Source organism: Accipiter gentilis, chromosome 13, assembly GCF_929443795.1.
Source record: "Accipiter gentilis chromosome 13, bAccGen1.1, whole genome shotgun sequence".
Classification (NCBI taxonomy): domain Eukaryota; kingdom Metazoa; phylum Chordata; class Aves; order Accipitriformes; family Accipitridae; genus Astur; species Astur gentilis.
Genome location: NC_064892.1, coordinates 32,770,587 through 32,792,183, shown reverse-complemented (window position 1 = coordinate 32,792,183; position 21,597 = coordinate 32,770,587). Strand labels below are relative to the sequence as shown.

The window sequence follows — 21,597 nt, the reverse complement described above, 5'->3', positions numbered from 1 at the left end:
CGGGCGGTGCTGGCCAATGGGGCGGTGCTGGAAGGGGGCGGGAAGGGGAGGCTCGTGTGGCCGCGGAGGCGGGGGGCGAGCCGAGAGACAGGAGGTGCGTCCGCCATTTTGGGGCGGGGCGAGCGGGAGGGGCGGGGCGGGGCGTCCGCGCGGTGGGGGCGGAGCCGTACCGTTACCGCCGGGTGGCGAGGCGGGCTGGGCGCTGTGGGAGCGCCGCCATCTTGGTCCAGCAGTGCCCTGAGGAGGAGGGCGACGGGGAAAGGGCCGGCTCAGGCAGCTGATCTCCTTGAGTGAGGCTGCAGGCATGGCCCCGGCCGCTGTTTTGGGCTTGAGGTGCTGGGGAGACGTGGTGCCTCTCTCAGCGTGTGGGGTGGGGTAGTCAGCTGTGTTCCACTGACCCTTCCCCACCTGTGGGGCTTTCCACAGGTGTCATGGAGTCCGGGCAGTTTCTAGGCCTCTGTGGGAAGTTGTCTTGGCCAAAGGGGTCCTGGCTGCTGGTTGAGCTCGGTGGGGCTGCAGGCACATGGGTTGGGAGTAGGGGAGAATAAAAGCAAGTTAACTGAGGGGGGTTCAGGCCTTTGATTCCAGTCCACCAAATTAAAATACTTGGTAAGTGAATGAGTTAACTTCACTGCTGGCCCCTGCCATTTACCATTGCTGGTTGCAGCTGTACCCTATGAAGTGCTAAGTTAATACTGCCTTTTTGATTCAAAGTGTGAAAAGAAGTTTACATTTTCCTTAGGCATTACTTTACGAGTGTTTGTGTTGTGGCTATGTGAAGGGATTTTTCAGAGAGGCAAAAATTAACCTCTTAAAAGGTGGGTAAAGTGGTTTGTCAGCACTTCTTTGTCACTTCTTTTTTTTGCCACCGCTTTAAACTGTAGAGGTAAACACAACATGCTCTAATAATTATCAAAGCATTTAAAATCCTGTGGATATTATTAGAAGTATTTCTTCAGGTTTTGGGTTTTTTTTGGGGGGAGTGGTGGTGCAGAAACTTAATTTGTCTGTGGGGAATGCTATGTTGACGTGACTCGGGGCTCTGGTCGGACCCAGGATCCTCCAGAAGATTTTGATGTCATCTGCTTTGTACTTTTATAAAACCTTTTAAATATTTGTACAGGCATGCCTACATCTGTGCCTGTGTTTGAAGTTTGCTGATTAGCCCATGAGTACTGCCTAACTCAACAGAGAGAAATGAGGCAACTAACAATAATATTGTTGGGAACAGGGTGGCTCAGCATTACTAATGTGCTGACAAATCTCCCAATAAAAATAGTAGGTTTTGTTTTATAAAGAGAGATTTCTCTCTTGTAATTGTTTATTTTAAAATTAAGGACAAGTGTTTCTTGCTTTTGGAATACACTGCATTATGAGGTGATGACTGCAGATTAAGTAATTTCATTTTACTGGATTTTTGATATATGTGCACGTGCAAGTGAATACTGAGTGTTATGAAACGCTTCTGGCATTACAAATTGTATATGAGGAATATACCAAATGCAGAGAAGATGGAGCCCAACATCATTATGATTGTATTAATTGGAAGTTATTTCAAAAGGTGATTTCCTCATAAAGTTTTCCTTCCTTAAATGCCTGCTAAATGGCCTTCCGTGTTTTCCTGCATGCTTTGAAACTATGTGGTAAGCATTAATCAGTAATATAGAGATGATATAGCAATCTCATAAACAATGAGTGTTGTTAAATGATTATATTTATGGCTGGATAACAGGGCTGTATATGTCTGCTTGCCTGATATGATTAGGGTGATGGTTTGATTGGGGTTTTGTGATGATAAAGTTGCCATATGCTTCATGATCACGAGCAGCAAATGAGCTCGAGCCTTTTCCCAGCAATGATTCATTGAAATGTAAGTATTCGGAATCTGACCACGATGTCGGTTTTACTTGGAAGCAGTTGATGGCATTATCCTGCAGCAACTGAGGAAAGCGGCCTCTTTGCTCTGAGCAAGCTGCTAGAGGTTATTCCATCTGCCATAGTGGGGTCTTTTGCCTGGTGCTTGTCAGTGAACGTGCACTGCTGCGGTCCGTGGTGGTCACTCACGGTGCGGCCTAGCTCCAGAAAAGAGAGCAGGGAAGTGCTGAGGCTGTCTTTGGAGGCTAATGCAAACAATCTACTAAAATAAAATTTAGTATGGATTGAAATCCGACTTTTGCGCTCACGCATATAAAAATGTGCTTTATGTCAGCATGATTGGAAGTGCAGTTTTCTGCATTTTAGCAAGTGAATGCAGAGGAGATGTAGTGAAGAGGTAATGCTGGTGTAATCTGTGTTATTCCCTGTAAAGTGTTAGTAACACTCAAAAGCTTTTATTAGCAACTGGGAGTGATTGAAGAAGCTGGAAGCATATGACTGTGCCTCTCAGACAAAAGAGAAATTAGTAATATGTTTTGCTTGTTATTTGAAGCAAAAGGAATGGGAAATACGTCTTTCCTAAAACAAAATTAATTACAATGAGGAGGCAGTTTTGAAACATAAGTAAGTTTCCTTGGTTTTGCTTTTATCTAGAGCTGTAGGATAGGCTTTCTGCAACGCAGTGGCAAATTCTGCCAGTGAGCCAGTAAGCTCAGTTTTTCCCAAACTTGTTAGGTGGCAGAAGCTCACAAGCGATGCTGATCTGACATGCCGGTAACCTGCCTGCAGCCCTTCTCTAGCAGTGATATAAGCTTCTTGGGACCCTGCAGTCTAGACCTGGACTGACTAACTGCACCTAGAGGTGAGGACAGCCCGTTCCACATGCTTATTATGCATGTGCTAGCACCTTTGTTAGGGTGACGGTGAAAGGGCTGACTGTGCTATTGAATGGTGCTGTTGACTGAGTTGCTGAATTATGCTTTTGTGCTACATAATTCTGGTCAGATTTAGAGACTTCAGATGAACGATTGCATAGACAGGCAGACTGCAAATGACTCCTTTGAGTGGGAGGAGATGAAGCTGGTCCAAAAGGAACTGTCTCATCCAGTTCTTTTCTCCAGGGAGGTTTTTATCATCTTGAATGCTGTGGGGATTTGGGTATTTCCTCATATGGCCAGATAGGCTTGGGTGGGGTATGGAGACACCAGTCAGGCTCCAGAAAATAACAAAGCAGTCAAAGCCATAGACTTTGGAAAGTCATGGGTATTCGGAAAATGCTTTATAACTATAATTTAGCTTTTTGTCCTTTTTCTGACAGGATTTGCTCTTGGTTTTATTGACTCTTTTCTTCTTAAAGTTATCTTCATATCAATTGAGTACTTTTACCAGCTCCTTCTCTGTCACATCCTCCCTGTTATCCTTCTTGGTGATTTAACTTGCTCCCTTATAGATAAGTGTCCACACCTCATAATGTTCTCTTTTACTACATTGATTAGGTTAAGTATGGTTTATATGTAGTCTGGGTATCGTAACAGATCAGAGAACAGGCAATTTTATACAGATCATAGATCATTGCTTCTTTAAAAAATCTGTTCAATGAAGCATCCTTTGGTTTGTCTTAGAAATTTTGCTGTAACACATCATTATTTATGAAGACACAGACTAATACTCCCTGTAGGTATGTTGCTTACTAATTGGACTTATCACAGACTATTTAGAGACCCTCAGTATGTTTTGTTACTCTGTTTTGTAATTCTGTTGCTATTGTAGGTACGTTAGGTTTTAATTAGGTTATTCGGATATTATTTTTTTCCAACTATTAAAGAAAGGGGAGATTTGGGATCTCTGAGAAGCCTGTAAAATGATTTTGTTCTACCTGTGATGTAAGCATGTTTGGCAGCTAAAAGTCAAACAAATTGTCTACTTGAGAGGATGAGCTTCTAAGATCATATACTGTTATGGTCCTAAGGGAATCTTAAAACACAGGCAGAGACTGGCTATGAAAAGGAAAGGAAAAATTTGTGTCACTGTTTAAACAATAGCCCTCTTTCATGTGGAGGACCTAGATGTCTGTTAATTACCAACTGGCTTGAGGGTTTTGGAGTCTGGCCCAATATGCTGAAATTCTTAACCATCCACTAGCTGGCATATTCTTCAAGGTCTGCGTTTGGAGACTGTTTATGTAATGGATTTCTTCATTATAGACTGTTTATGTAGTAGACATGTTTTCAGTTTTAGCTATATTTCTGTCTTACAGTCTCAGTACTCATTGCCAACATAGATTCCAGATGGTTACATGAACACAGAAAGCAAGGACTGGTTTAAATGTTAGATAATGTTGGACCAAGCTGAGCAGCATGCGTCATCTTTGCTGTGCCACAGCCCCACCACAATACACTGATCAAGACCTAAAACTGTGTCCTCTAATTTTGGGTGACTTGGGCAAATTAACAAGATCTGAAAGCCTGTAATTACAGTTGCATTTGAAAGGGCCTGAGATCTCAGGCAGTAGATGTATATGATGAAAGGAACCCAAAATAAATGGATGCCTAAAACCTTTTTTATCTTCATATCTGCATGTGAACATAACTATGTATTTATCTGAAATAAATTTTCACTGGTATTTTCTGAAGTAAAGCTAGTGGTTGTAAAGTATTCTGACCCTTTTGATGGGCTTTATTTGTGGGTTTGCATACAGATTGAAGTATGTGCACAAAGTATTTTCATTAAACGAGGATGTAGCAGACAAATTTCAAAGCAATCGTCAAGATTTAGCGAATTTGCAGTGTTCCCACTCTTAAGAGATGTTCTGTAGGGTGCTCCACAAATTCTTTTTGATTTGCCTTTTATTTTTTAAATCAAAGTGTGGAGGAAGCTGTCCTTGTGATGCCAGCTGATATAAGGTTGATCAGTTAGTGCTGGTCTTGGCAGCAGCTGCACAGAGGCAAGGGAGTGAGTGCCTGGCATAGAACTACACCTGACTGAATAAAAGCTGTGAAAAGGAGGCATGTGGCAAAAACTTGAAGTCATTGTTGTGTGTAGATGGAATATCTGCTTTCAAATAAAACTGAAACCTGTAAGGTTTTGAATATACCAAAAGGAATTTGGCTACAACCATAGGAAACGGAGTAAATGTATGTTGTGGTGTAAAGGCTCAACAGTAGGGCTCATGAAAGAATATTCTGGACTAAATAGTCCTTAGTCGCAGCCTCCCATGAGAAAACTAATTTAGCTGAAGAAAAAAACTCTTTTTTTTTTTTTTTTAGTTGATTGTTTTTCCTGATGCAGTTCACTGTGCTGAATCAGCTGGTTTTGCCTAACTTTGTAGAGGTGTGGAAACTGGCAGTAAGGTGTAAAGAATACGAGGAGCAAGGATGGGAAGCAGTATTGTCCTATTAATATTCATTGCGATTGGTTTTGTTGATAAGCCTTATGAAGGGTCAGGGAGGCCACAGTCCCATGAACACTAAATTGGCACTGTCAGAGAAAGAAACAGTTCTGTTCTCCCTGTGCTTCTCAGCCCTTCCCTGTTCATTTGTGTCATCGCTCAGGGAACTGGTTGGGTTTTAAAAAAAAAAAAAGTTACTTATTTGGCTCAGCTAATTTTATCTGAATAACTTTCCCCATCTAATTTGCTGTGCAGCCACTTGGTATTTCTGCTTCTCTCAGGGAACTGGGGGTGGCCTAGGGGCAAAATGAGCATCTGGAGATAGATGGGTTGCTTTCTAATTTTATTGTCGGTGTCATTTATCCCAGTTTAAAGTGTTTGTGCAACTTCTTTCTTAGTACGGGCAAAGTACTGGTATGGGCAGGACACTTAGCATATCCAGGTTATTGTAGATGGTATTTATTGCACAGCAGAGCTGTCCTAAGCCTGGATCTCGCTGCATTCTCAGTTGCGCTAGACCAAAAAGCCCTCCCACTTTCTACAGACAGTGGAGGCAAATGGGTTTCTTTTGGAGGTGACTGAATTTAAGTTTGTTGTTATTTTTTTTGGTAAAATTCTTGAATGACTGGAACCAAAGAAGCTATGTTGAAAATGTGAGAGGCATCCTTTCAGCAGCATGGAATCAGCCCTGTGAACTGTGGGCCCAAACCTTTGCAACCCTTCTTCATAAGAACTGTTACTCAAGTAACTCTAATGTATGAATTTGGCCCTCCTTTCACCTAAGTGAATAGGTATGCTATTTGTTACGAAGCAATACCAAAGCAATTTAGATTGCATGCAGACTGGCATTTAAAAAAAAAAAAAAAAAAAGCTTTACTAAGATTGAGTGCTGCTAGAAATAGATTTCATGTGTATCTGCCAAAAAAAAAAAAAAAAAAAAAAAGTCCACCAAATACTGCCGGTTAGCTTAGTTTAGTGTGCAGATATGGTTTCTGTCAAGTTTGTGATGAACCAGTTATGCAAGTTGTGGTTCGGTAGCGTGTTTTAAGTGAAGGATTATTTTTAAGATCGAGTCTGTTGATTAATTCATAGCAAGGTGCTATGACCCTTGCATTAGCAGATAAAGATGTGTGGTTGCAGCCAGGGTATAGGAACGAGTAAGAAGGGACAGAATCTTTGGGTTTGTTTTTTGTGGTTTTTTTTTTGTTGTTGTTTTTAAACCGTTTTTGCCACTACATATTGTAGAAATATTTTAAAATTGCATCCCCTGTCCTCCAAAAAAAGGGTTCATGGGTGGCTGGATTTTTTTTTTCCTTTCTTTTGTTCTTTTAGTATTGTAGCTTGGATTGTCCATTTTAGAAATGACTGATAAAGGTAGTTCCAAAAATTTCACAAAAGTTACATTTATTATGTCCCTCCACAGTTCCTCTCACTTCTCGAAAAGCATTTTTAGGGGAAGTAAGAGAGGTTTGTCTTTTTCCAGCTGTTAAATTTCCAGGGTGCCTGACAGGCTGATCTGTCTCTGCAGTCGTGCCATTCCTAGAACCGATGCAAGGGGGGTAACGACAGTAAGGGCTAGTCTTCCCTTTCTGGAAGCAATGTAATCTTAGAGCAACTTAATCAATTGTGAAACGACATGTTTAAATTATTTTACAGCATGAGTTTACTGAGATATTAGGTTTTTTTAATGTTTGTACCTTGAGTTTCCTGTTGCAAGAGACAATAATTAAGGTGGAAGAAAGTACTGCTGCATAACCAGACTTTGAAATGTGGGGACAGTTGAGTGACAACTATTGGATCTTTGTTAAAGACCTGATGTCAATCTAACACAAAGGCACTCATACAAATTTATATGTACAAATTTACTGTAGCAAAAAGTACAGTTCACTTGCTCTTAAGTGTGGGAAGGAAGTTTTTGGGGCTTTTAAAGTAAGGGCGCTGGAGCTTACTGAATATGAAGAGTCTAAAATTATGTGGAAAGAGCATTCACTTCCAGCACCTGTAGTGTTCTGAGCAACACGTAACATTCAGGTCTGTTACACCTTTTTTCATATGTCAGCAGGGAGGCATGGCTGTATCGACTTTCCCTCCTCAAGTGTACCTTAATTGTGTGCTCTCTGCAGTTCATCGGCAGTCAGGCAGCTGTCTCACTTCTGCAAATAAAGAAAAGACTACCAGCTCATGAGTTCATGGTGGTCATTCACTACCTGTTGCTTTTGAATACAGGAGGAGCTGTCTGCAATATATGATTTATTTGTTGTTAGAAATAAGGCACTAAATTCAGCTTTACAGGGTGAGGGCAGGATTGCACAGTGGTTGTAGTCCTCTGTTAAGGCAAATATTGTATATATCACATAATCACTGGGAAAAGTCTGTGGTTTTGGGGGGTGTGGGATGTGATCACTTTTGGTTTGGTGTTGGTTGGTTGGAGTTTTTTTGACAAATTGGTTAAAGCAAATGAGCTCAGTAAGGCTGAACCTTCTAAATGCAAGCTTATTGCATAGAAATTGTGTTGACCTTTGGTCCTACTCCTCATCTGCAGTCCAGTAATAGGTCTTGTCTTTTACATTACAATCTGTGTTTAAGTCTGTAACTGCCTACAATGTCTGTACTGCTCCATTCCAAGCATCGCATGCAGCCTTGGGCAAAATACAAAAGTAACAAGACAAAGTGCTTTTGGTCAAAGGCAGTTTGGATGAAGACAGGTTTGAATGAACTCTGAGGTCAAATTGGCTTGGTAGTCTTTAGGTTGTTTGGAAAAGGTTTTTCCCTTCAAAAAACCAACATTAATGTAGAGAGATACATGCCCTTACAATTCATCTGTGTTCTACCCTTTTATCAGGGAAAGGAAGGTGTTGCCAGAGGATTTCCTGAGATATCCTTGTGCTATTCTAGTTTCTTGGGCAGCAGTTAAATGCTAAGAAAACATGCACAGAGATGTTACCCATTGTTTTTCCTCTCTCACTGAACTCTCTCCGCCCTGTAAACTGAGTATCTCCTCATCACGGTTCATAAGGTCTCATCGCAGTTCATAAGGTCATGGGAGAAGATGGCTGCAAAACTCTGTGACATTCCCATCTTTGAGGGTAAAAACCATGAGGGACTAAGCAAATCTTCTGTTCTGCATGATGTGATGTGCTGTTACATCACTAAGATAACTTCTAACATTGCTTACAAGAGTGTCTTTCAAATTTGGGGGGGGGAGGGGCGGCAGGGCGGAGTGCAAGAACACATGGCTGTCTAGAATGTGCAGTGTCGAATATGAAAAGATAGTTTAAGCAAAGGAAGACTCCCATCTTGATTTAGAAGTGATTCAAGGGCAGCAGCCAATACATAGGAATAAGTATAAGTAATTTTTTACAAACATGATTAAAGAAAACTCTCCAGAATTTCTTTATAATCTAGGGCTAATGAGGAGAAGTTCTAAAAATACCAGGAACAAAAAGAACAGTGACATATGTCTGATGGCTGCGCTAAAGTTGTCAACAACAGCGCTGAAAAGACAGAACTGTTATGTACATCTGTAGTGAGAATGAAGCTGAATATTACGAATGATCATATAGCTATCAACAAATCTATCGTATTACAGCAGTAAATAAAGACTGAAAGAACACTTCTGAAAATTTGTGCTACAAATTTATGGAGTCCAAGGAATTTTTTTTTAAATGGCTAATGTAAAACTGTGCAAAATTTTAAGGATTGTCATGTAGCAAATGCTATTCAAGATGATTAATAGAAAACAGGTATTATAAAATGTCTAGTATATCAGTTAGACTAGATCAAATCCTTAATCTAAAACTGACTCCTGTAAATGTTACACTCAATGAAGAATCATTGAATTAAGATATAATTTTGTGATGTTCAGTTGTTGGATGTTTGTTTGCAAAAAAAACCCAACCCCAAATGAACACACAGTTGGAAGAAAATGCAAAATCCTTCCTGACAGTTTTATCTAGGCCATGTAAAGTAGAAAAATGACAAATGATGGCATAGCCTCATGTATTTGATTGAATTAAAGAGCACATTAATTTACTCTTTTGAAAGATGGACTCAAAGCTTTGGGAAGTTAATCACCAGGAAAAAAGACTGGATGCACTTTAAGGATGAGGAGCAGTGTCCAAAAAACCAGTACTGCAAGATATCGAGACTCATGGGTAACAGGCAGCATACAAGACACTCCCTGTAGATAAGCGGCAGCCAAGAGCTGATAGTAGTTGAATGTATTGAACACAGAATGGGAGATTTCCTTTCCAATATTATTGACCTCACTTCTGGAATATAATCGGGTTTGATGGATTCACTTCAAGACATTTTTAAATTGAAGTCAGTACTGGTTGTAGGTGTTGGAAAAACGTATCTACACACTTAATGTAGATGGTGATGAAGAAGTAAATCCTGAGTTCGCTGAAGTGATTTGATCGTGTACCTATGCATGAACATAATGGAGAGCCTTCAAAGAGCATACATTTGCAAATACGGGAGTCGCAGCAGCGGGAAGCAGAAAGTAAAAAAAAAAAAAAGAATTTGCATAAAAGAAAAAATATTTGAAGTGGTACCTAGTTAACTATTGCACTAGCTTATTGATGGACTTCATAGATTCTCCAGCACTTGAAATTAACATCAAGATCCAAGATCTTTTAAAAAGCTGCTCTTGTTCAAGAAGCTCTTGAGCTATGCCAGACAATAATCCATGCTTTGTGAGAACCAGAGTACATCTTCGCAATCTTTAAATTCCTTTGTTGGGAGTAACAACATTCATTTCTTGTTTTGAGAAGAGGAAAAAATCAGTTTCAAACTTTTTTTTACCAAATAAGGTCTTATTTTGTAACTCTATAGGAAGCATATAGAACCTGTCTTCAATTTTGAAAGAAAAGCCAGTTCTGTGTAAATTGTCACAGATTCTTGTTACTTTTAAACTTCCTAACCATGTCATCTATGTTTTTTTGAAATGAAAAATTTAAAAATAGGTAGCGTGGTTGTTGGGTTAAATGACAAGGTATTAAATAGCTTAGGTTTACGTCTTTAGTTACTTGGCTGATATGCAGCTGTTTGGATACAGGTCTTTGTGTGCTGTAATCTTTCAATGGAAGTTGTTATGCTTGTGAAAGTAATTTCATCCCATGATGACAGCTAGTAGAGACTGTCTTGTTGTGGTCATGGAAAGTTTAACTGGTATGACTCTTGCTAGGTGACCTTCTCACAGGATTCTGCCTGCTCTCAGGAAACAAGCCATTTCTTTTCACTGGTACTCAGGTGGAAACTCCAAAATTGGCAATAATGCCAGACATAATTTTATGTCCTTATGAGCACTGCTGTTTTGAAAGAAATGGTTTTGGGACTTTTCTCTCTCGGTTCCGCTATTGGGCCTACAGCTCTGACTCCTTGGGTTTGGGAATCTCTGCTTGATTTAATAGATATGAAATTTTGTCTCCTCATGTTGTTAGTCTTGGGCGTGACATTGAAGAATGTCATGTGAGAGAGAATTGAGGTTCTGAATGCAGATATGATATTAGAAAATGTGTTCCGCAGGTGTTCAGACTCGGCTAGCTTCTCACTACAATATAAGTGTTATTTTTTGGCAAAGATGGTAGATAACTTTTCATGTCTGGGCTGATATAGCCTGAGACTCCTATTTAGTTTGTGAGGGGGTACACTATACTAACATTCAGTGCCAATCATGACTTTTTTTTGTGTTGGATGTAGCAGTCTTCTGTCAGATTTTGATGGCAGATGAAGTTATTTTGTGAATGCATACTGCAAAGACACACAGACAGGAGAAAAATTATCAGTAGCTTGTGTAGGAAGAGAGCAGATATGTAAACTACCATTAGCACGAGAAAACTGTAATTTCTTGAACTATTTCCAGAGGGTGTGACAGTATTTGTAAGTATAGATCTGTATGCTGTGTAATGAAGGACCTGTCAGATTTCATTGAGAGATGTGCAGAGGAATGGTGTTTGCCAAGAAGATTTCCATTAGTATATTTGACCTGATACAACCTATATATCTAGAGCTTGCCATTTATGTCATGTGGTGGGTTATTTTCTTCCAGGTATCCAGAACCTGTCAGGGATCTTCACTGTTGAGGCTACCCAGGAGCAGAGTTGAATCAAAGCACACCCAGGTGCCTCAGCTGCTCTCCCTCCAAAACAGAGATTGTCCTGAAGACAAGCACACTGCTGTATGTTGGTCCTTGTTCAGGACAGAATTCCTGCGCTAAAACATGCCAACCTGCAGTGTGCCTGCTGCCATTTAAGGAATTCAAGGAATAACCCTGGTTTATTAATTAAAGCAAAAGGAACTCAGCCCTTAATTGCAAATTAATTATTACATCAGACACATACAACCACAAAGTGTCCAATGTCAGTTGTTGGACAACATAGATGGGGAGAACAACGAATGGCTTTTTAGTAGGGTGGGAAGTATGTTTAGGTTTTCCCTGTTGGGGAGTAACAGTGTTGGACTTCATAGAATACCATGCAGGTTAATTGGCTCAATATAGTCAAATTTTGGCCAGGATGGACTACTACATAGTTCTTCAGGGGAGCACTGGAGGCTCCATCCTGGGCCCAGAAGAATATGTGACTAAAATCTGTGATAGGGGATTTGTGACAACAAGGGACCATTCATCACCTAACAGGTAGGATGATCACATTAAAGTCATGTTGCAATCCTGATCGTGGGACAGAAAGTGCAAGCATCCAGTGTTGCATTGACCGACCATGTATCTGCCACGTGAAGGCAAATATATTGGAATTTGAGAAGTGATGGATATACCTAATTGTTTGTCAGGAGGAATGATTTTGGGGTGCTTGTGCAGACAAATGTTTCTGTGTGCAACTTGAGCTTGATGAATTCTCAAGGTTGCCTATTGTGATCCGGTATGTTAAACTAACATTGTTGCAGGACAAAAACTGGTAAAGAGCAAAATGTGAGAAGACCTGTGTTCCTGTTTATCCAGGGGAGCAGTGTTGACTGCCAGCTATTTTTCCAGTGTGACTTTGGGTGAGTCAGTTTAGAGCAACACTTGCTTAAAAATAACAGCCATTTTTCATGAACTGTAATAATACTTGGGTTTCATTATTTGATACTGGAAAAACCTGTAATTCTTTGCCTGAAAGCAGTGGTTTAGACTCTTTTAGCCTAGTTTTATACTGGTTTTGGTTCAACCGTTCTGCTTTAGTAGGATTTTTAACTTGCATGACAAGAGACTCAGAAGTTTGTTCTGCCTGTGAGTATGGGTTCTGGAGATGTACATCACACAAACTGCAATCTTGTTATCCCAGCCTACAAGAAACGGACACAGCAAGCTGGGTACTGCCTAGTATGTTTGTTTGGGTTCCATCACTGTAGTGTCAAAGCACCGTATGGTCTTGAATGCGTTCGTTTTCCCATGGGGAGACAAAGCAGCTTTTCCAAGATCACATAGAAATGGATGACACGAATAGGAAGTGACTCTTGATTTCTTTGCTCTGAACACATTTCTTCATCAGTACAACACTCTACCTCTGTATGGGACTTTCTGGTAGTAGTTGTTCTCTTGTCTGGGGCAATCACTTGAAAAATACCGTGGTTCTGTGGGTAAATCCTGGCCTTTGCTGCCCTGAAGTAGTAACTAACTGGAAGGCAGTAAATTATTGATGGTGCTGATTTCTTGTTTGATCCCTCATGTAGAGGAAAATAGCAGCTTCTGAGCATTCTTGGCTGCTCAGTCTTGAGAGGCAGAAGCAATCTGGAGCAATCTGTTGTATCTAAGTATTGCAGGTATGATTTCAAAGTCCCCCAAGAAGAGGAATAGTTGCTCTTTTAGGATCTTTAAAGTGAATGGGTGTGGAGCCATTTGTAGCTGTTTACCATGGTGATTTTGCATGACACTTGAGGAAACCCAAAAGGTGCTAGTTGCCAGAAGCAGAAAAAGAGTAGACTAGTCCTTCTTCTGGTATCTCTTTCTTTTTCTACTTTGCACTTGGTGTCAGCTGCTCTTGCAGATGGAAGTTGGTGGAGCTTTTTCTGATCCGGAATGACAGTTCCTATCTACTGACATTCTTTAACAGTATATTTTTGACTGCACACCTTTGGGTGTTTGCTTGGTGCCACCTCAGTTTCCTTATACTAACATGGCTGTTATGGTGAGTGCCTCACAGGAGCATTTAACTAGTGTTTCAAATTAAGCTTAATTTTGTTTGTTTGCAAGTCATCTTCAGAGGATCTGGTGAAAAATGCTTTAGACTTCTATAGTAGTGGTCAATAGAGGAAGAGTCTTAATCCCAAACTGCCTTCCACCTTGTCAGAAACAGAGCTGCATGTTATGTATGAAGAAATTATTGTTGTCAAAAGGCAGTTGGTCTGCCTAGTATTTTCATTGCACATCACTATTAGTGAGATGAATATGCAGTAATACAGCTTTCAGCTTCAAGCACTGTTAGGAAGTTTAAAGTTGTCTTCCACCACCAGAGAAGCTGTAGGGGATATATATAGATTTTTTTTGATTTTTTTTTTTTTTTTTTTTTGCATATGAGAGCATGTTGAAAGGGGGAGATGTCTTAACATGCAGTACCCCATGCTGTCTTACTAACTCGTGCCTAATATTAAGAAAATTACTTGCTGAAGTTACATGGAAACCAGCAGCTAAATTCAGTATTTGCAAGAAGACTAAACAGTATTAATATTGTTTGAATATTTCAGACATGGGAGATAAATGCTCTTATACACATGAGAGAATTTTGCAATCTAATGAAGAAAAGTGCTAGCAGTGATGCAAGGACTATCTTCCAGCATTCTAAACAGCGAGGGCTTATTTGGCCATGTATAACTTTTTTTTGTTGCTACTGTAAATTTTGTGTGTGTGTGTGTGTGCTGTGATACAAACTGTAAGATTGGGCCTCTCACAGTACATGTGTGATGAGGGGTTAAATTTTAGATCTTCAGCAAAGCTGCTCTTGTTCCTTCTGAAATGAGCTTTCCTTTTCACATTTTTAATTCTGTGAATGGACCTTAGACAAACAAACGTGGCCACTGAAGTGGTTGACTATACAGAGCTGGGATGTAAGCAGTCCAGAGAGGTGAAGGCTTTAATTATATTAAAAATACCTGCTTAGCTCTTCAGGGAGTTACTGATTTTGGAGGACTGGTTTCTGTTTGCATACATCCCCAGGTAAAAAGCATGATGTTGTCATGAGTTCACTGTTCCTCCACTCATAAAAGTGGGAGTGCAGGTATGGTTCTTGATTGTGTTTTATGTTGGGACACAGTAGATAAGGGATGAGATTAACATTTTTTAAGTGACATTTAGAGCAGGCATAAAATTTTGATCTGTTTTTATTTTTTGGTTGTTGCACTCTAGTAACCTCCTTTTTAGATGTAATTCCCGTTTGGGGGAGGGAATGTGCAAGGAAAGAGATTAATGTTATGACTTTCTCTAAGGATGTAGCTGATGGATACCTTTAAAATGAGTAAAATTTTAAATACGCTGGCCTGTACTTAAAGTGTTTAATACATAAAGGTTTCTGGTAGAAAGGCCAGTGTCGGTGCGTGATTGCTGGAATGGTGTACATGTGAATAATATGTAATATTATGTAAAAATATGTAAAAACTCCTGAGCAGTTTATAAGAGTTAATGCAGCTCTTTAAAACAAACATACACCCACCCCCCACCCCAAAATAACCGTCTTAGCAACTGTTTATATTATATTTACATTAAATAAAACAGGAAGGAAAAGGTAGTATGTGCTTAAAAGCACTAGAGGGAGCCAGGAGGAAGAAGAGGGGAAAACCATTGAAGACATGCTTGCATTTTTAGGAATAGATTGTACAAAGCATCCATTTAAATCCTCCTGCTTAGTTCAGCTAAAATGCAGCTACAGGTCGGCTGCTGCCTCTGGCTGCTCTCTGTTCCTCTCCACTTGCCTGAAGAAATTTCAGTTGTCCAGTCCTGAGAGAGGCCGGGAGGCTTTGCTGCTTTTTAAATGGCCATAGGGAAAACCACCTGCCTCTCTGTAGACTGTACCCCTTTTTTTGCCTTGGTTTTTATTTGGATGAGCAGCCAACTGTTAATTTGCCTTGCGGTGCTGGTGGCTGTTTTGGGGGGATTGGTGTATAAAGTCAGTTCTGAGCTTTTCTGCCTCCGAGATTATATGGGGGAGAAATAGAGAAGGAGGGGGTGTTGATGTATGTCTGTATTTGGGATCGATTAGATGAAGATGACTTTTAATGGCATTAATTTGGAGTGGCCACATTGCTGTTGCAGGGGATCTGACGAAAATTAGTATCTGCGAGCTTGTAGAGTAACAGAAATACAAAGTTACTGTAAAGTCTCTCATTTTATGAGGTTTTAGAAGTGGTGTTGGGCTCACTTCTTGTATTGCTTTGTTGTAAAGCTAATGCCTTGAGTTAAAGTGTAACAGCTTTACAATGTAGATAGTGTAAGTAATTTGTTTTTAGTCCCCCTCCACCCTGATAAATTGCCATAATGTTGATATGTTGGGATCTGCAAGAATAGAATGAAATCCTGGAGGGTGGGGGGTACTCTTTAGTTTTCAGGTTTTGGGGCATGGGGGAATCTTTTTAGTATTCTAAAGTTTCTCCTCTTGATATCCAGTATTACACAACTAAACTTGTTGCTGTGGAGAACTGAATTTTGATGGCCTGGGGCCTTGACATTGAGCAATTTCGGGGGGAAGGAAGGAAGGATGATTATTATTTATTTATCATTATTATTATTATTATCTGAGGCTGCTTAGGGCTTTGGAATCCTGGAATTCACCTCAGAGGAGGTAGACAGACTGGAAGTGGGTGATTAAATGAGCAGATTTAATATATATGTACTGCATGTTTATCATCTGCTGCTGTAATTTATTGCTACCATACTTATTGTTCAAGTTCCCTAATTTCTCTTTTCTGCTTTAGAAAATAAATAGAAAGGGCAGGAATAATGGACTGGGGTTTTCTTCCTTTGGTCTTTATTAGATGGAATGATTTTAAGTTACAAAAGCAAGCACAAACATTTCTCAAAAGTACTCTAACCACGTTTTAGCCTGAGGACTCTGCTCACTTTAAAGGAAACAAATATAATGGAATTTAAATATGTGGAGGCTGGAGTCCTTTAGCAGTGCACAGAGATATTTTTTTTTCCCCAGTGTACTTTGAGACTGTAAAGAATTGTTGGCTATTAATAATTACATCATTCCAGATCTGAGATGGCTACAAATTAAGAATTGAAGAAAACATTTCTTTTGAAATATTTAATAACCTCTCGGCAACAAAAAAACCCAAAGAGGTAAGAGCACTAAGTAATTACAGCTTAATTCCTGTTGGATGGTTCAGGGCCTTTCCCTGTCATCTGAGAACGAATGCACTGAAGATGAAACAGAGTATTGGAATAGTAGATAATTCCCCCCCCGTTTAGCTACTCTGCTGTTTCTCCTGCTGCAATGCAGTGATGGGGGCAGCTGTGTTTCTTGCTCTCCTGGTGTGTGGAGGGCTCCTATTAAAGCCCCAGAATATTTCCTCAGGTAGAAGACTGGCAGAGTTGAACTGTAAATGGAGTGCATATTTAATTTATTCCTCAGAACCAGGAATACAGGCATATTTAGTCCAAAAGAGAGGGTAGTCATTTTCTAGATAAATTTCTTATGCTTCCAAAGGCGTGCTTACTCAGAACAGTCTATGAATACTTCAGGGAACTCAGTGATACGCAGATTATCCAGTGGGGCCCCTTAATGTGCAACTAAACCAACTTTTTTCTGATTATTCAATCTTTTTTGTGACTATTCAACTGCAGGGTAGCACCCGCCAATGTTGAACTCCACAGGGCAACAGAGGGGTGTCTTTTTACCTGTTGAAGTGGTGGTGGATGCACTATGGAAAGGATATAATTTCCCTCGGGAGAGTAAGAGGAAAAGAAGTTATTCTCTTAAAAGCACATGCTAGAAATTAATGACATGGTGTACTTAGATTTTTTTTTTATTATTTTTTTTTTGTGTCACCTTAGGAAAAGCCAGTACCTTCAGCAGTAGCCCAAGGGCAGAGTTTTTATCGTTTGACTTTCGCTATGACGTTTACCCAAAGGCCGCAGTATCCGATAAAAAAGAAAGGGCCAACCCCAGCATGGGTGTAAGGTGCTGCAGGGTGCAGTGCCCCTTCCTTCTCCCCACCAAGCTGGGGCAGAGCAAGGCACCCATGAAACGGTGCCAGCACCAGTTTCCCCCACCCGCCAAATCCTTCATGTCGCAAAATGTCAGCCTGTGCCGGTTGTCCACGTGCCTGCTAAGCTTCATGGAGAAAGATGCTGCTTCGGAGGGCAGCTCGTACTGCTCTGAGCTGGGCGTCCACAGTGTTCCCTCGCTGAGCGATCTCGGGAGGTGGCCTAGAGAGGAAACCTGGTTGGGGGTGTCTAACAGGAAGCCTTTAATTCTGTGCTGGAGGAATATTTTACTATGGGTTTTGAGCAGAAATTGCCACTTGGTGTCACTTGTTGCAGCATTTTTGGGTGCAGCGGGAGCAGCCCTCTTGCCTGTTCCCAGTACTAGTAAGGGCAGCCCACAAACGTGGGGCTGAGGTATCTTGATGAGCTGTTAGGTAAAGCATAAGCATGAACGATGACGTGCTTTACAGATAAGTTGAGAGCACAAATCTGCTGATCTGAGGCCAGCTTGGCACCTCTCATGCAAACGCAGGAGCACATGCAGGGAGGTTAAGGGAGCAGGGACGACTTCTGCCTCTCTGAGCCCTGGAGGGACGGGCAAGTTCCTGATTCTTGGCCCTTCAACGTGAGGATTTGGGATACTCCTGTTTGCCTCGGTTAGGAGCTGGGATGGCTGGCAAAGCATGTTAGCCCTTTAAAAGGTGGCTGTTTCATCTGTATTCATCAGAAACGAGGTTTCTCATACTTTTTTTGGTTGCCTTTAATGTAGGGCTGTGAATAGCTACTGCAGGTGAGCCCTAAATCAAGATCTGATGCGACTGTAGTGCTGGTGTGCGTCAGGGGCTGAGATTAGCTCCCCGAGCAAATGTAGCATACAGAATTATTTTTAATAATGTAGGACTTTGGCTGGGCTTTACCCTGAGGAAGAGGGGACAGGAGGTGGAATCTTCCCTCCAAGCTGGTGAGTTCAGGAGAAATACATGCTGGGCTCTCATCCCTGCTGCGGCTCATCTGAGATCCGGGTAAGGATGGGATTTAAATCCCATCCTGCAGTGCCCATGGTGGCTGGTAAAGCATTCTCCTTTCCTGGCTCTCAGAGCCTCTTAGACAGCTGGGGGGGTCAGGTGGGGAAGGCACTTGCCATTCCCTTTGGGAATATGTGGTGCTTGCTTAGCAATAGCTGTTGAGAGAGAAAAGTGAAGCATTAAAAATTCCTTTAATTGTATTTTGCTGTCTGTGTGTGCTCGATAATAGCTGGTAGTACTTGTTTTAGAATACCTCAGTTGTATGGGTTTTTTTGGTTTGGTTTTTCCCCCCCCATTGCATTAGCCTTTGAAAAAATAATTTTGGCTAATGTTTTTTTTCAGTGGGATTTAAATTTTGCTTAGAGTATACTGCACCTTCCCCACCCCTCCCCCCTCCAGTATTATTGCAGTAAAGTATTCGGATCTTTATGTTATAACATATAGTCAGGCAGGAAGCAGCTTAACTTCAGCTTCTCTGGGCAGGGCTTTGCTGAAAGATGTGGTGTGTGAGCATGTTGATTTTAGTATTATCTCGTAACAACAACCCGCTGTTGGGTTCCCTCATTTGCATTCTCAGCAGGATGGCAAGGTGAATAATTTAATTCCAGCAGCCTCTGCCACGTGATGGTGCGAGGACCCATCAGCGATGCCTCCCCTGCACTGACAGACTTCGGAGGGGAATGGAAACTTACTGAAGTGATGCCAAATCATCGCATTGCCTCCCTTAACCCTGGAGAGATCTCTTGGCGGCGCGATCGCTTCTTCCTTTGCTTTTCCACGCGTTCCTCTGACGTGGAGTTTGGGGGGGGTGGTGTGTGAGCCTGTGAGCAAGACGAGCGAGGGAGTGGGAAGCGGGGAGGGCAGTGGGGGAAAAATGCACACCCAGCCACGGAGCTAGTTGGAGCAGGAACGACAAGGAGCCGGAGCAAGGCCGCGAGTCCGGCCGTAGGCAGCGGGGAGTGGAAATTTACAGCTGCTTGTGAGCGCCTGTGCATGTTCAAGCGATCCTTTCTGCTAACGCTTTTCCAGAGGCTGACGGTGGCTCGGCAGAAGAAGAGCGGGAGGCCGAGTCGCGGGATTCCCTTGTCTCTGCCACGTGTCGATAATCAGCAGAGGGGAATAAAGCAGAATTAAATGGAAGGTAACTGAAGGCGGCTGCCGGCGGCGTGGGCTGCGGGGAGGTGGCAGAGCTGTCTTCAGCACCTGGCCATGGGGCTGCGCGGGGCTGCCTAGGAGCCCCCACCTCTCTGCACGCAGTAAGTGTCAGCCAGGATGATGTCCTCTGAGTGACAGAAAGTTAAGTGATTTAAGAAAACTTTTCTTTTTTCCAGTTAGCACCAACCTTTTCGTAATAAACCGCTCGCCTGCTTGTTCTTGGTAGTTACGCTGTTGGCTTTTTATAGCTTTGTAAACTGTGTTACCAGGGGTGGCTTTTTAAAGCAGGCAACCCTAAACAATACTTCTGTTACATAAGGCGCTGGCTCCACGACGAAGCGCTCCGTGTCCATGGAATATCTCTGGAAATGGCTTTATTTACAGTGTGGTTTCCAAAAATAAAATATCTGCAATATATCATTTCTCTTGCTCCTCTCCGCTGACTGTCTGCAGCTGTGGACTGGCTCTTGAGATGCAGAGGAATGAGAGCGTGGCCACTTGCATAAGACAGCAGGAGACAGAGATGAAGGGAAGATGAGCGTGCGTGTGAACCGTCACAAGAAACAACGTATATAAATTAACCATCTCGTTATTTATAGTCAATAGGTCTCATCAGCCTGAAATGCTAATTCTGTGCAGCGGGCTATTCACAAATTCACTAACAGGCAGAAGTTTCATTGAGTTTAAGGGAAGCTTTTTTTTCCTGAGCAAAGACTCTTTCCTGGACTAATATTAGTAGTAAAGTGAAATTACTGCTATAGCAAATTACTTTAATCTGTTACAAAGCTATTTAAAGTAATACAGCAGGCTTGCTAAGGGCATGGTCAAGCGAATGCTGTGTGGAGAGGTAACTTTCAGTAATATTGAACAAAAAGCAAAAATAATATTCATGTTCCTTGCTAATGTGTTTAGAGGAAGTCCTATTCCCTCCTGGCTGCTGCCTATGTTATTTAAATTATATTACCAGTTTCCATTATTATTACTACTAGAAAAGGAAATTTAACTTGGTTTCCCTTTTACTTAAATAAATGAAAATCTGTTAAGGGCTGTTCTGTTAGAATTATGTGTACTTCAGAGACATTAGTTAAGAGACCTCCTTCAGCGTGACTGAGCTTGTGGGAGTTTTGCTATGGACTACAGTTAGGCATGGAATTGAATTGTTAATTTTTTAGGTTTGAAAGACCTCCATGGTGACAAATGGAAATAGGGATCCCAGGTATTCTTGGCTCATCAATCCTGCAAATTTGGTGGCTGTAAAACTGCTGGCTTGTTATCTTTCTAGTTTTATTCATCATAAAGTAATAACCTACTACTTCTAGCCACTTTGTTAGCATGAGTGTGAGAGCCTGTGCGATACAGAGATGATTGATGCAGGTGTGAGGATGGTGCCACAGGATGCCACTTCTGCATGACTTCAGAACCTGAGTATTACCTGGCATTGCACTGGGCAAATGCTGGTTTGTAATAAATGTGGTAGCACAGGACTTGCTGCAATAAAAGGGACAGTAAGCAGCAGAGTCAAACACTGAAAGAGTTCCTAACTTGAAGTCTGGCATTTATCTATGCCAGTGTAGTCTGTTCTCTGTACCCTGGTCAGGATACTTTCATTAAGTTTGTATCATCACACATTTATATCCCCTTTCCCATCATCACTGCCTCATTCTGGATTTGGCTGGTGAACACCTGAGCTGTAGCATCTGGTCCAGCAGCCCCATCTCTCTACCCTCCTTTCATCCCTTTCTTCCCCTCTTGTGCTGATATAGTTCTTTGTAAGACTATGGGAAGAACTGAACTGGAAACCAGTGTGACCTTTTTTCCCCCACCAGGCTGTTTTTTGTTAACCTGGGTCGGTTCCCTGATCTGGCTCAATACTTGGCCCTGCAAACAGCCACACCACTCCAACAGAGGCTGTGGGGATGGGAATAGATGTGGAGGAGGGTGGTACTGTCATGGAATAAAAGTATTTTATCAAACTGTGGCCTCAGTGACCGACAGCTATTTGGTGTTTCATT

At 41.5% G+C, this 21,597-nt stretch overlaps 1 protein-coding gene across 5 annotated transcripts in view; it reads left to right on the top strand.

The window, feature by feature from the left end:
• The first annotated feature begins 2,605 nt into the window (after positions 1 to 2,605).
• CAB39L (calcium binding protein 39 like) overlaps positions 2,606 to 21,597 on the top strand; it is a 62,676-nt gene continuing 43,684 nt past the window's right edge. The window contains exons 1-2 of one of the 5 annotated variants that reach the window (XM_049815954.1): positions 2,607 to 2,737; positions 19,460 to 19,686. The gene's annotated coding sequence lies outside the window, so the exon portion shown is untranslated. Of the gene's footprint in view, positions 2,738 to 19,083; positions 19,242 to 19,276; positions 19,687 to 21,597 lie in introns of those variants that run through there. The other 4 variants (XM_049815955.1, XM_049815957.1, XM_049815956.1 and 1 more) reach the window with 4 other exon arrangements.